The sequence below is a fragment of the Plectropomus leopardus genome, chromosome 10 (genome assembly GCF_008729295.1).
Source record: "Plectropomus leopardus isolate mb chromosome 10, YSFRI_Pleo_2.0, whole genome shotgun sequence".
Classification (NCBI taxonomy): domain Eukaryota; kingdom Metazoa; phylum Chordata; class Actinopteri; order Perciformes; family Serranidae; genus Plectropomus; species Plectropomus leopardus.
In genome coordinates, this window is record NC_056472.1 from 5,610,422 (window position 1) to 5,616,421 (window position 6,000).

Consider the following 6,000-nt stretch of genomic DNA (forward strand, 5'->3'; position numbering starts at 1 on the left):
CTGCTCCTTTGCGTCGAAAGGGGCCAGTTGAGGTGGTTCGGGCATCTGATCAGGATTCCTCTTGGCTGCCTCCATTTAGAGGCATGTCCAACTGACTGGTAGCAGGCCCCCAGGTAGACCCAGAACATGCTGGAGGGTAGGGCACTATTAACCCGCCATTAATGGCACCTCAGTTGAGGGGAGCATCACGGGTTGTAGGTGTGACAGACACCGTGCCGACACTTTCTGCCGCAGAGCTTCACTGTCAGGCGAGTGAGGGAGAGACTGTGTGCTTTATGGCTCCACATCAGGTGAAGAGACCGTGTGTGTCATGGATGAGAGAGGATGAGGAAGGTGAGGGAGAGATGGGATCCTGACCCCCGACAGTTTCAGCGCGTCAGGTGAGAAAGAGAATATTTGGATCCAACTCTACTAGAGGGATAACATATCTCATCTGGCCTCGGAATACAGTCTCTGGTTCCCCTAAGACAGAGATGGCCAAAGTCCAGCTGGGGCGCAAGTCATGGCCCTCGGACAGATTAAATGGCCCGTCTTTCAAAATATACTATACGTATGTGGCCAGCCAAACAGTACTGATTAATTAAGCAGGACAACTTCTTCTGCTCATGGCAGTTTCACTTTCAATGCGTCCTATGTTCTGCTGCACCGTCTCTGCCCCACGTGCCCTATAGAAAATTAAATTTTGTGGCGGTGGGTGATTTTGTTATGGTGGCTCACCACAGCTGCCTGAAAGAAGTAAAACAGCATCACCAACAAAGGCCACCGGTTTAAGGAGCAATGGAAAGTTTTATTTATTCAATAGGAGATAAAACAGTTGCATTTGTCTGATTTGAATGTGATTTTTTTTTGTAATATAATGCGAGAAGCAGCTGGGCCCCCATTTTTTTTCCCACATTATCTTACTGGGCCTCCACTCAAAAAGGTTTCGACATCATTGCCCCAGGAGGAGCAGGAAAGTGTTGCTGGGGAGAGGGACATCTGGAGTACTTTGCTCAGCCTGCTGCTCTCATGACCCAGCCCTGGATAAGTGGAAGAAAGGGATGTGTGGATGGATGGATGAAGTTGTAGACGCATTCTCCCATGAATCAGTGGCAGATCAGCCTTTGACAGTCACAGCAGTCTGAGGTCAAGGCAGAAGGAAGACCTGGAGAGTTTTGCCAGAGCTCACAATGGATAAATTCTCATGACTTTGACTTTTAAAAGAAAACATTGGCTAAAACACTCCCCACGTCACAGGACATTTGGAGATCCAGTTTCTTCCACAAACATGGTGCAAGAACCTTTTGATGAGGAAAACAGAAGCTAAAATAAATGTTCTCCAAACTGAATCAGCTGGAGGCTCTGTTTCTTCCATTTGATCCTGCATCCCTTGCAAAATATATGAATATGTGTGTGTGTGTGTGTGTGTGTGTGTGTGTGTGTGTGTGTGTATAATAGACATATGTCTCTCTGATCTCTGTGTCTGTCTGTGTGTTTTAGAGTGTGCCTACAAGAAAGAGAGAGAAAGAAAAAGAGAGAGCCTATGGTGCCTTTGCCAAGTGGGGCTGCATTAAAAAAAAAAAAAACTCAATTACACAGCCAGGCTGCTGGAGACACTCTGGCTATTTGTTTGGAGAATTTTATCAGCGAGTCAGACGGTCATGAAATAGACTCCAAATTAAATGGCAGTGCTTGACTGTTGGCGCACAGCACTTTTGTAAGCAGTTAAGAATAACCAGCCATAAAGTCCTGGCGAGCTAGAAGCTGTTAATACATGGCTGTGGGATCACTTTGGTCAGCTCACATTGACATAGTGTAGTTTGTGATTTTTATTTGTAATTCTGAGCATGTAAGTAGATATACTGAAACACATGGGGGAAACAGAATGCTTACTGTAAGTTTACAATTTGTCCACAGTATAAAGATTGAGTCACCTAATCATGGTGAACTGCAGTCTTTTTTTTTTTGCTACATTGCACAGAAAAGACTGCCTTGTGTTGAATGAATAAAATGAGCTTGAGGTAAATCGCTAAAACCACTTCCTAATCTCTGAGTCAAGGATACTATTGTATATCTGCTGCAGTTGGTGTAATGCAAAACCTGGATTGCCATGAACATGATAGAGCTGTTTAACAGGGTTAAACACATAGTTCAAAGATACAGCGAGCTGGAACAGCGCAATCTGATCCCAAATTGTACCGAGAAAGGTCAACTGTGCACCTGTCAGTACGGAGAAGGCTGGTGGTGGTGATGGTGGTGGTGGGGTGACCAGTGCAACTCCATCTGCCCCGCACCCTAAAACCGATCTCTCAACAGATATTATCTCAGATGACAAACCGAGGTAAATGGGCTTGACAAAAAATAATGGATTATCTGACAAGTCCACAGCGGCCTGTGTGTTCCCCAGAGGGAAGTGAAAGCTGTAAAATAGATTTACAGTGAGGCTGGCCCATTGGGAGTGCTTACAGGAAAATTACACTCCGCTCACTGTCACGCACAATCAGAGTCTTTTCTTGAAATTATTTTGCACTGCAATTTCAATAATCTACCCATTGACTTTCACATTTTCACTCAGTTTACCATATGTTTCAAACAACTGTTAGTGGACTTTATTTCGGAAGCAGTTGTGAATTGCATAAAGGTAAAAAATAATGACCTAAGGAAAATTTTTGACTCTTCATAGGTAAAGGTATTTCAATATTACTAAGGACATGTTTAGAAGAGAACATCTCTTCTGAAAACAAAAACGTCTTTCCTTTGCATTTTCAAATAAATATCAGCGTTCATATGATAACATTGTGAAAACGAATCTTGTGCTCAGGGATCCGCAAAAACAATCAAAAACGCTGTAGTATGCACGCCAGACCAGTAGGTGGTGATGTAAGTTTGTAATGACACACCACAGAAGAACACCATGCACGTGCGCAAAGTGCAGCTGTGACGTCACCATTCTCACAGGATCCACACATCGCCAGTTTACATGGCGACAGAAGCGGTTTTCAGAATATTACACTCTGGACGCTAGTTTCAAAAGTTTGTGTTTCCAGGCCCCCAAAACACTGTCAATATACGGCCAAACTGCAACAAAAATGTAGCATTTCATGCAAGAACCATTGCTCAGTTGATTGAGATTGCCACAAGACATGCAGTCATTGTTTTTCTGTGCAGTGTACTTCTGGGGATGTTTTGGTTCCTAAATTTTGCTGTGGAGTGGATGCTTTTTACTCTTTGCAGGTGCAGACACACTGCAGCGGCACAGAGGGAGAGAGAATGTGTAGAAGTGGTGAATTTACAGCTCACAGCAAGTTAATAGTATACAGTCTCTGGCTTTTGTTGGGATCTATTGTCACCAAAAACTATTGTTGCATATTTGTGATCCGTCATTAGCGTTTGCCTTTTTATGACGTGAATTCTACTGTCATGTTGAACGTCCCACCGAGCCTGCTCAAAATCTAAAACTTTGTTTGAAAAACAAATAATCAAACGGTCATATTGAACAGTCAAATCTGATTCCACTGGCATAAATCTCAGTCGGGTACAGCCCTGACTAAATCTAACCTGGTGTCAGAATTACAAATGAACACAGACACACAGCGCCTAATGAACAAATCTCCTAAAACCAGATTCAGACTTTAAAAATGCTTTGCCACTTTCCACCTGCTCCATGTGTCAGCAATAAAACTAACAACAGTATCACTTTAGACCTGCTTATATCGAGATGCTGATGTCGCTTCTGCAAGTTTAGTATTTGTGCTACCTGAAGTTGAGTATAGAGTTCACATGACAACAAAATGTTTCACTGGAAAGAAATCAATCTTTCAGTTTCCATATGTTACACTCCTTCAGACACACTAAGCCTCATTACTATTTTCCTTAAAATGAATCACTGCCATCTTTGATTTATTATGTTGCTGCTGCTTCTGGTTCGGGTGAGTGAGAAACCGTTGAATCATTCCGCATGATTAGAGCATACAAATTAATTATGATGTGTCAGCTCAGAGTCAGCTCATCTCGTTCCCAGTGACAGTGCATCATGGAAGGTCAAAGGTAAGAGCTGCCAGAAGTCTTACAGTAAAATCTGTGCGGTATGAGAATCATTGCTGTTATTTCACAGCATTCTTCTCCATTTGTCGCCCAACACCTTACAAAACTGATACTCTTGGTTTTGTCTGCAGACAGATTTGCTTTTGGTTACAACATTCCCTTCACTGAGCAACAACAGGTCGAGCCAGCAGTTATGGCTCGAGGGAGGAAGACAAATTGACATCAGTGCAAGAGCTCATTAAGCTTGTCATTTCAATGACAGACATATGTTCATACCAGCCATACACACATACATCTTTTTAAATCCAGTTAAAATGAGATTTGTCATTTTTTTATTTTGAATGATCAATGTTAACTCCCCCGTATGGTGGCATGACATATATTGGGCAATAACAGCTTGTATTAAAATCTCTGGAAAATCTGCACTGTACTTTATAGCCTGAGGGACACTTTTGATTTTAACAAGGAATTCAACATCAGGTTTTGCCACTGCTGCTGAATTCTCCCACTCATGAAGTGTGCCAACCCTGTCTCCTAGAAATGATGTTTGTGTATTACTAAATAGCATTCATAATTACATTGTGGTGGCAATGATATCGCTGATTGGATTATGTTCAGAGTCAACGCTTCTGTGACTTTACGCAATAAAACACTACATTTTTGCACTGCGCTGTCAGGGTGGAAGGCAATAAAAGCAGTGTTTAGACAACAAAAGATAAGGTTGGGGGAAAATAGTGATGGCAGGTCAAATGTCAAATGTTATTTAGAAAAAGGTCATAAAAAAATGAAATAAAAGAATTGCAAGGCTGTCTATTTTTATAGACTGTCTATTACAAGAGTATGAGGATATTGTACAAATTAGTGACCCACCAATGACATCAAAACCTCAACGTAAAGTTACATAATACTGTGAAGCATTGACAGTAAATGCAAATAACCACTTGGCCAGGCTTTATGAAAGAACTTGTCATTCAAAAAACACCTTTCTTTATACATTTGAGTGGTTTGTTTCTGATGCCACCCACAACTTTACTGCTGCATCACTTTCTGATTTCCCAAACGACGGGGTGGGCTGAGCTTATAGTTACAGAACGTGTGTGCGTTAATTAAGTATTAAAAAAAATCACACTGTATATGTATACATAATTAAGATTTGTAACTGTTGAGCCCCTTTTTAATCACTGTGTATCTACCAGGCTCTGACAGGTAACAGTAACACATTTCTGCTTCCAATGCATTACCCACCACTAACTGCTTCTGTATATGATTGTCAAACTACCTGATAGCAGTGTTGCCATTTTTGTGTATTCGCACTTCAGGACTGAATTTTCAGCTTTACCAAATATAGCATGGGTTGGCTTCCTGTTCATGAAAGTAATTCTGAACTACTGTTTGAGGAGAAAGTCTCTGACTGGATCTGTTTCCCAGATGTTGTGTTTATAGTCAATGATAGTTAACAGGAAAAGAGAGATGTGACTCGCACACGACATTCAAAGCTTCTCTATAAACAGTGCTTTTCCCTGGAAACTATTAATGACCTAATGTAGGAGAATTTGAGACCCAGACTACGCAGGGGAACAGTTTTCTTGTATATCCTCTAACTTTACAGAAGCTCACCCCTGCTTCTCCAGATCCACTTCATTGCAAATCAGCTGTTTAAACTAATAGCCAATAATCACAAACATAAAAAAAGTAATTGCTTGAATTCTGTGATAAACTTATGCAGTGGTGAGTTTGACATCGCAGTGATTGAGTCCCTGGTATCCTAAAGGACAAAATGGTTGCACTCTGGGGATCCTTGAATTGGTGAAGGATTCCAGGTGCATTGGGGTTAAGTTACACTGCAGCTGTCCAGCTGAAAAAACAGACAGGCTAATACAAATGGCCAGAGAGGAGGTCTTAGTCGACTATTGTCTCTTACTGTTAAGCCGCCGCCATGTGTGTTGGTACTGATGGATATACTGTGCACATAGACTG